Raw genomic sequence first — 8,453 nt, 5'->3', positions numbered from 1 at the left:
GAGGACCATGGAGAGGCATGTTTCCTCGGGTCCAGGTTCTGTCTGGGGGCTTAAGAAGCCAGGTAAAGGTGAGAGGGGAAAGCCTGGAAAGGGAGTCGGTTCATCCACACATTCTCTAGGCCCTGGGTCTGTGGCAGAGGAAGAAGAGGAGAAAGAAAAAGAAGGGAAGAAGAGGGGTGCACCACAGAGAAAAAACAAAAGGCAGTCCAGAAATGGGAGAGCAGAAAACCATGCCCTCAGCTGACCAGCCTCCAGAAATGAAGTTGAGGTCCCCCCCACCCCAGCACAAAGGAGAAGCAGACCTAAACCCCAAAGGCTGTAGGGGAACTTGGAAAGCATCCAATCCAACCCATTTGTTTTATTTATGAGAAATCCAAGGCCCAGAGAGGGCACATGTCTTGCCCAAAGACAAACAGCGAGTCAGGATTCAACCTAACCAGAGCCACAGCATAGTGGCTCCGGGCCGGAAGACACTTCTTGACTTTCTGCTAGGCAGCAAATAGGGCCTTCAGATGGTCCTGCTCTGCTTGGCTTCCAGAAGAACAGCCATCCCTGCTCATCCAGCATGCAGCCAGGTATCAGGAGGAGACAGCCTATCCAGGCCCACCACCCCCGGGCCCGGTATTGTCTACCTAGTGTCGATTGAGCCAAGATTTGACAGGCTTCCTATTTACTCATCCATTTATTTTACCATGTACTCAGTGTACCCAGCACAGTGCCTGGTCCTCAGGCTGAGGGGAGCAGACAAACCGAGAATGGCAGGGAAGCTCCAACCTGGTCTGTCCAAATCCTCCAGAAGAAAGAGAGCTAAAGTGGCCCTTCATTCATAGCTTACCACAGACCGGCTGCTTGTCCTCTCTTATCCCATCGGATCCTCGCAAAGCAGTTACTATTGCTAGTCCCACTTTTTAGATCAAGAAACTGAGGCTCAAAGAGGCTAAGAAACTTGGGATCCCACAGCTGATCTGGCAGCTTCCTGGCAGAGGAGGAAGCTGAACCATACCGTCTGGCTTCAGAAAACTTGCTGTTTGGTTTTTTATTTGTTTGTTTGTTTAAGATTTATTTATTTATTTATTTATTTGAGAAAGAGAGAGAGAGAGTGAGCGAACGAGCCCAAGGAAGGGCAAAGGGAGAGAATCTGAAGCAGACTCCCCACTGAGCACCGACAGCACCCCCTCCTTGGTGGGGCTGGATCTCACAGCGCCCCCCCTGGGATCATGACCTGAACCGAAACCAAGAGTCAGCCGCTCAACCGACTGAGCCCCCCAGACACCCCCAGAATCCTGTTCTTAACCACTAGGCTCTACTACCCACAGGATGAGCTTCAAGCACCACCCGGGACCCATCCCACCCCTCCTTCCATCCCAGCCAAGCTGAGTCAGTCCCTTCTCTGGGCACACTCTTATGCTATAATAAACATGTCACTTGGGCCCTTATTTTCTGCCTTGTCTTAGAATTGACTGTTGGCATGTCTGTCTCCCTGGCAAGTTTAAAGGGCAGAAATGGTCTTTGATCCTCTCTGAACCCCCAGTGCTTAGCACAGTGCCTGGCACATGGCAGGTATTCAATGACCGATTTCAGAAGGAGTGTAGCTAGAAAATGTGACATCCCCATATGAACAAAAGATAAGTGTCAGGAGAGGCTTAGGCCCCGGGGGGACAAGGAGTCTGATCCATCTCCTTCTCCTGACTCCAGTACACTGCCTGGCATACAGTAGGTGTGCATAATTGTCTATTAGAATGAGTACAGTCAATATGGACTATGCTTCAGAGATGAGTCTTCTGTGGGTCTGGAGGGTGGGTCAGGGGAGCTGGGACAGCATCCGGATTGGGGTCAGAACTGAGGGTCTCTCCCCAAGAAGTCAGAGGCCCAGCCAGGCCTCCCTAAGAGCCTACAGAGGGCCAGGGTTCAGGATGCCAGGGACAGTGATTCCAGGGGACTCTGCCAAGACTCAGAGCTGGGGACCGGGGGTGGGCTGGATCCAAATGGAGAGGAGTGGGCAGGCTGGAGTTGGGGTAACTTCTCCAGCATCTTCTATTTGCAGCTGCCTAAGGACAGTACCCTAAGCCTACAACTGCCACGGCTAACCTTGTGCAACTATCGCCAGGAACTGGGGAAGGGAGCTACCAATGGCTATGTCTTGGGCTCCAAAGGCTAGAAGAGGAGCCACAGAAACTAAGAGATGGACAGAGAAAGGTGAGGAGAGAGACGCAGGGAGGCCTCTGGGGAGGGGTGGGAAGGTTACTGAGGAAGGAAGTCTGTACTCCCCGCAAGTCATGCCTCTGGCAGCAACCCCACTGGGCTAGGGTCCCAGGGATTTATTGACTAATCCTCAAATGATACACTCTCCCTGATTTATTCTCTCTCCCGCTAGCGCCCTCACAAGATCCCATTGTCTTCAGACACTGCTGGCCCAGGGCCTCCACCTCCGGGCCTCCTGCCTCCCATGCACTTCCGGGGGGGGGGGGGGGGGGGGGGGGGGGGGGAGGGGGTGCTGGTGATGGAGGCTCCCAACCGCCAAGCACCGACCCTTCGCTTTGCTCTCCCCGCCAGAGGGTCAGGCTGCCAGGCCACCAGGCAGTGCCAGGCACAAGGCAGGCGGCACCTAGTCAACTCTAGGAGCTGCCGGTGAGCAGGGGCACTGCCTGGGGCTGCTGGCTTTCGCGCGGACTGATGCCGACACTGGGCGAGTCTGAGGCGGGAGGCAGGGGCGAGCGGGGGCGTGTCACCAAGGAGTGGGTGTCAGGGTGCTGAGCGAGGGGGCACAGGAAGGTCAGAGTGGGGGTTTTCACTGATCCGAGTGGGCGGGAGTAAAGAGAATTCATAAAAAGTTTCTTTCTTTTTTAATGGTCTTTTTTCCCTATCCGAGGGCCCAGGCGCGGGAGGTGAAGGAAGACGGGCGGGGGGCAGGGCAGGCCCTCCACAAGTGACACTTAATTCCCGGTCTGGACTGGGCCGGCGTTTGAAAGCAGCTAAATTAGCAAAACAGAAGTCAACTGTCGATTGCTTCATTGGAGGATTAAGTGTGATAAATGGGGGGTTTGTTCGCTCCCAGGCCCAGATGTTGTGTCTAAGTGAGGGGGTTTTTCAAGATTTTTTTTTCCTTTTCTTTTTCCTTCTTTCTTTTTTCTTTTCTTTTCTTTTTTTTTCCCCCTTTCTTTTCTTTTTCTTTCTTTCGTTCTTTCTTTTTTCTTCTCTTTTTTTTCTTTTTCTTTTTTTTTTAACATTCTTGGCCCAGGGCCCATATATATTTTGGATACTGCTGGGAGTATATAATATCATTGGAAAATGATGCGGTCTGCTAACCTTTTAAATAACATTTCCTCCCTCCTCTATTTTCTAATAGTTTGTTTTTCTTTCCATGTTTGCCTTTTATTGGGGGAAATTTTTTTTGGAAATTAATGAGGCTCAAGTTTGGAGACCAAAATAAAAAAGAGAGAGAGGAGTGTAAGCGGCAGAGGAGTGTGAAATGAGGCTGGGCGGGAAGAGGGCTGCTCTTTGTATCTTTTAAAACTTTCCTGGTTTGATTTTTTTTTTTCTTTTCTTTTCTTTTTTTTTTTTTAATCTTCCAGCGGAGGCTGCCGGTGGCCCTCCGGCGGGGCTGCGTGGTGGCGCGCGCGGGCAGGGAGCCCGGGACTCTCCGCGGCGCCCGCCGCCCGCTCGCCCAGCTCGGGGCCTCGGGGCTGCGCGCCGCGGGCCTCCGGGAAGAACCTGCCATTCCCCCTGCCGCTCGGCCCGACGTGAGACGGGGTGGGGGTGGGGGCGCCTCCTTCCTGAGTGAAACCTACGGAATCCGGCAGGAATTCGGGCCTCCCAGATTTAAGAAAACAAACAAAGGAAAGATTGTCAGAGAGGGGCCGCCAAGAGCCGCCGGGCCGCCGCGCTGCCCTCCGCGCTCACCCCGCGGGCGCCCGGGCCTCCCGGCGGGGGCGGAACACGAGGCTGGGGGTGGGGGTCCCCCGGGTGGTCCCCGGTGGGCTTCCCTGTCCTGGGCCTCGGCTAATCTGCCATCCCCCTGTCTCAGGGCGCCAGGGAAAGGAGAGTGCCTCCGGTGTGGCTGCCTGGTGGAGGAGGGGCCCTGCGGGAGTCTTTTGGGAGCATCCCTGCGCTGTGAATCAAGACCCCGCAGAGCCCCGCCCCTCACCCTCCCGCAGCGTCCAAGTCCCTAAACCGGATTTGGGGGTGAAGGGTGAACTCTATGGCTCAGGTTCCTTTGGGGGCGAGGGCTCTTCCTCCGCGCAGCCGCCTAGGTTCATCGCGGCCAGGACTGCGTCCTCGTGCGGGAGGGCCCAGCCTAGGAGGACTCTAAGAAGGATTATAAAAAGTGCGAATGTGAGAAGGAGGTTCTGTGAAACAAGACGGGTGGACACCTGTAACGCAGCAGCGACCTGGCAGTAACCATGTGGGTCTCCTGGGCCCGATTCTTCCCGGCCGTCCGCGCGTTTAGTTCTCATTCACGACTCTACTACTCTCGGGTCAGCGCCCGCTGCCTCTGTTTCCCTGTCTTTCCATCTCTCTGCGTCCGTCTCTCGCTCCCACTCTTCTGTCTCTGCCGCCGCCTACATCGGCATGGGGCTCCGTGTTTCTGGTTCCCTCTTTGTCTTTGGGGCTGTCTCTTTTTGAGACCATCTCTGTCCCTTTCTGTCTGCCCTGTCTCGGTGTGCCTCTGCCTCTGAGTCTCCCTCGCGCGATCGCTCTTGCTCTCTGGCCTTCTTTCCTCCTCCCCATTCTCCTCCGTCTCCTCACCCCGCCCCCGCCCTAGGTAGTTCAGCGGACGGGCCCCGGGCCAAGGCCGCCCCCGGCTGGGCCTTGCCCGCGCTGACAGAGCCTCGCGCCCGTGGCCCAATTAGCGCGCGGCGCGAGGGACGCGGCATCTGGAATTGCGCTGCGCTCACGGCCAAGGCCGATTGTTTAGTCTGCGCGGCGGGGCGGGCGGCCCGCGCGGTGGCCCCACATCTGGAGCCGTGGCCAGACGGCCCTGCTGGCGGCTGGCCGGGGTGCGTGTGCATTTTTAACTCTGGGATTTGCTGACAAGTTAAGAAGTCAGAAAGTCAGTGGCGGCGGGAACTGGCGAGGCGCGCAAGGAAGGGAGGGGCAGGCCAGAGGCCCGGGCGCACACGCCGCCAAGGAGACACGCTCCCGGGGCGCGCACAGCCGCTTGGCGCTTTGGCTCAGCGTGGCTTTCCCCAAACCTGCCCCCACCCACAGCTGCCGAGCGCCACAGCCGCGTGTTGACTTTTCTTCAGGATTGCTTCCCTCCCCCGCCTCTATCCTCTCCCACTTCTCCTTCCTCTTCATTAATTAAGTGGCTGAATTATTCCGAAATCCCACACTCCCCAGCTGGTCGGAGCTCCTTGGAGGCCAGCCTCTGAAGCGGAAGCCTGGGAATTTCAGCGCCTCCCCCCACCCCACCACGCTTTGGAGGAAGGGCAAAGAGACCCAGAGAGGGCCAGCGACTTGGACGAGGTGGCACAGCAGTTAAATGGCAGAGCCAGGGCCAGAGTCAACTCTCTTGACCCCTAATAAGGTTCTTGGCACAGTTCAGGGCCCCCTTGGGGCTGGTCCAGACTGATGAGTATTGTCACGTTGTCTGAGCTCCTTCCCATCTTTAGAAGCACGCTTCTGCACTTCCACTCATTCATTTAACAAATATCTGTTGCTCACTGCCGGTGAGGCTTGGGGAATACCCCTGTAAACAAGACAGGCATGTTCTCGTGGTAGGGGACAACCATTTGAGAGCAGAAGCCAGAGACTTCGCGGTGAACAAGCAAGTCCACGTGTGTCCCCACTTTGCAGATGGACACTCTGAGGCCCAGAAATGTTACCTGATTTGTCCCAGGTCAAACACATTCACACGTGGTGCAGCTGAGGGGCAAGTTTAGGTCTGACTCCAAAGCCAGGACTCTTTGCAGTCAAGAGAACTGCAGGTGAATTTCGGAGTTGTCCAGACCTGGGTAACTGGCATCCGGGTGCTGTACCATTTCCTCCCAACAGCAAAACAAGTATTCACCAGGCCTCAGCTATAATGATCGTCACTAGCATTTGTGCACACCTTTCATTTTCCTAAGCCACTTTCCACTCACTTAGTCACTTTTCATCTTCACCACAACTTAGAGATGTAAAGCATTATTATCATTTCCCTGTCTGGAAACCAAAGCCTGCCAGTGGGCCCAAGCTTCTTGGTAACAGGCCCCTTCCTTTCCTTTCCAGTTTTGGTCTGTTTTTCTCGCATTCTGTTTTCTATGGAAACAGACCTCTGCACCCACCCTCGTCCCCAAGGGAAGAGCAAGGACATCATGCCTCTGAGATGTCTCCCTGCAGGGGAGAGGGGTGACTGTGCATGGCTGTGTGTTCTCATGCAGCCTCCTGGGAAGCCGGGCCTGCTTTTCGGGGCCACACGGACACACAGGGCTAGGGACTTTGGGGTTCGGCCAGCTCCTGATGCGTCACCCAGCAGTCACATCCCCTCTCTTGAGATGGGACACTTGAGGCAGACCACATATCCTTTTCCTGCGTCACAGACTCACTTGAAAATTGGCTGGAAGCTCCAGATCCCCAACACTGAGTGGTTCACGTGCATGCATATACTCACACACTCAATTTTCATGCACTCTCAGGAGAGTTAGAGGCTCCTAAAATGTGTCATTGGAGTCCTAGGAATTCTAAGATCCCCACATTCCAAATCTCTGTACTAATGATTTCTCTATTTGGCAGCCATTGGCAACCCCTGGAGCTAGAAATAAACCACACAACACCCCTGTGAATTCCCTCAGATCTTTTTGGGATTCTTGCTGCTGAGAAGTCAGCAGTTCGAATCCCTCTGGACTCTTCTTTCTTGAGCCTTTACCTTGGAAGTTGTCATGTGACAAGAAGAGGCAGGAGACATCCCCATGGGGCCAGGGAACTCACCTGTGTGTTTTGACCCCAGAGTGTGTGTGAACAGTGTGTCCCTGGGCAACTCCTGCTTTAGATAAAGCCTGGATAGAGGAATCGCCCTCCTGCCCAGCATCATCACAAGCCACACCTTACCTGTTCTCTGCAACCCCCCCACAAAGACCATCCATCCAATGGATCCCAACAGGGCTACGAGTTGAACAGGGATGTCACAATGCCCTGATTTTACAGAAGAAGCCGATGAGGCCCAGAGTGCTTGTACATCTGCCTCTGCGTCACACAAGTTCAAATCTGAGCAGCTGGGAAAGTCTAGGTTTACCCAGCTCGTAACCCAGGCTTCTTGTGGTCACCAGTAATGATGGTGAGCCTACTGGGTACAAAATCTTGTGCTGCCTGGAAACGTCAAGAAGTCAGCAAAGGGCACTACTGAGGCCCCTCTCATGTCCCCAGGCCCACCTCTTAGGTCCTGTGCAGCTGTCACGGCCAGGGGACAGTGGGCACGAAGGACTAGCCTTTCTGCTTCCCACCTATACAGTTTTTCCAGCGCTGGACCCCAGCGAGCTTTACTCAGCCCACAGGGCAGCTGGGACTTGCCCAGGATTTATGGCCCCGGGGACAGCCTAACTAAGGAGGGCCATAGTGAATGGATTAATAGCCCGCTGGGGGACAATTCGACAACGTGCTCTCCCAGTCCTTCAGCGAACTCCCAGGCCCCCCACCCCCCTTAAGTGGCTCATTCACCTACTTTCATTGGCTTTTCTCCCTTCCCTTCCCTTCCCTTCCTGTCTCACTTCCCATCCCCTCCCTCCAGTTTCCAAGGACCACCTTCCAAATAAACTACCTGCACTCAAGTTCTTGTCTCAGAGTCTGTTTTCAGGGGGCCCAAACTAGGACACACACACACACACACACACACACACACGCATGCACGCACGGCACAGAAAAGCCTGCTGCTCAGTCATGATGGGATGGCACCAGTAGTAAATGCCGACATGCACGGAGCTCTTAGACTAAGCCCCTCACTTAGCTAAACACATTCATTCTATACTTGCTGCCTTTAACCCACACCACCACCCCATAATATACCTGTTTTACAGAGTAAGAAACCGAAGTTCACAGATTAATTTACTCCAGGTCCCTCTGCTTAGTGGTAAAGCCTGGCTGTGGTCCAGACCTTCCCACCTCCAAAGCAGTCCAGTAATGACCACGCTGGGCTCCCCAGGGCCAGTGCTGTAGGAGCCCAGAGAGATCCAGAAGGACTAGCCGGTGGGGGACTTCCTGGAGGAGATGGGGCTCAGCTTGGGTTTGAAAGACAGAGTAGGCTTTCACCAGTGGGGTGGAAAGGTGGAGGGAAAGTTCTAAACAGGGTGCGAAAGTGTGAAGAACTTGGACGAGAAGGTGAGGAGCTGGGTCTGGCTGCTCAGGGATCTGTGTCTAGAATTGGAACCGGTTAAAGCCTACCTGTGGAGGCCTGACTATCAGCCTGAAGGAATGGCCTCTTCTTTTTTTTTTTTTTTTTTTTAAGATTTTATTTATTTACTTGACAGACAGAGATCACA

This window comes from Lontra canadensis, unplaced genomic scaffold (genome assembly GCF_010015895.1).
Source record: "Lontra canadensis isolate GAN:19392208 unplaced genomic scaffold, GSC_riverotter_1.0 scaffold23, whole genome shotgun sequence".
Lineage (NCBI taxonomy): Eukaryota > Metazoa > Chordata > Mammalia > Carnivora > Mustelidae > Lontra > Lontra canadensis.
Note: the sequence above shows the minus strand (reverse complement) of the source record.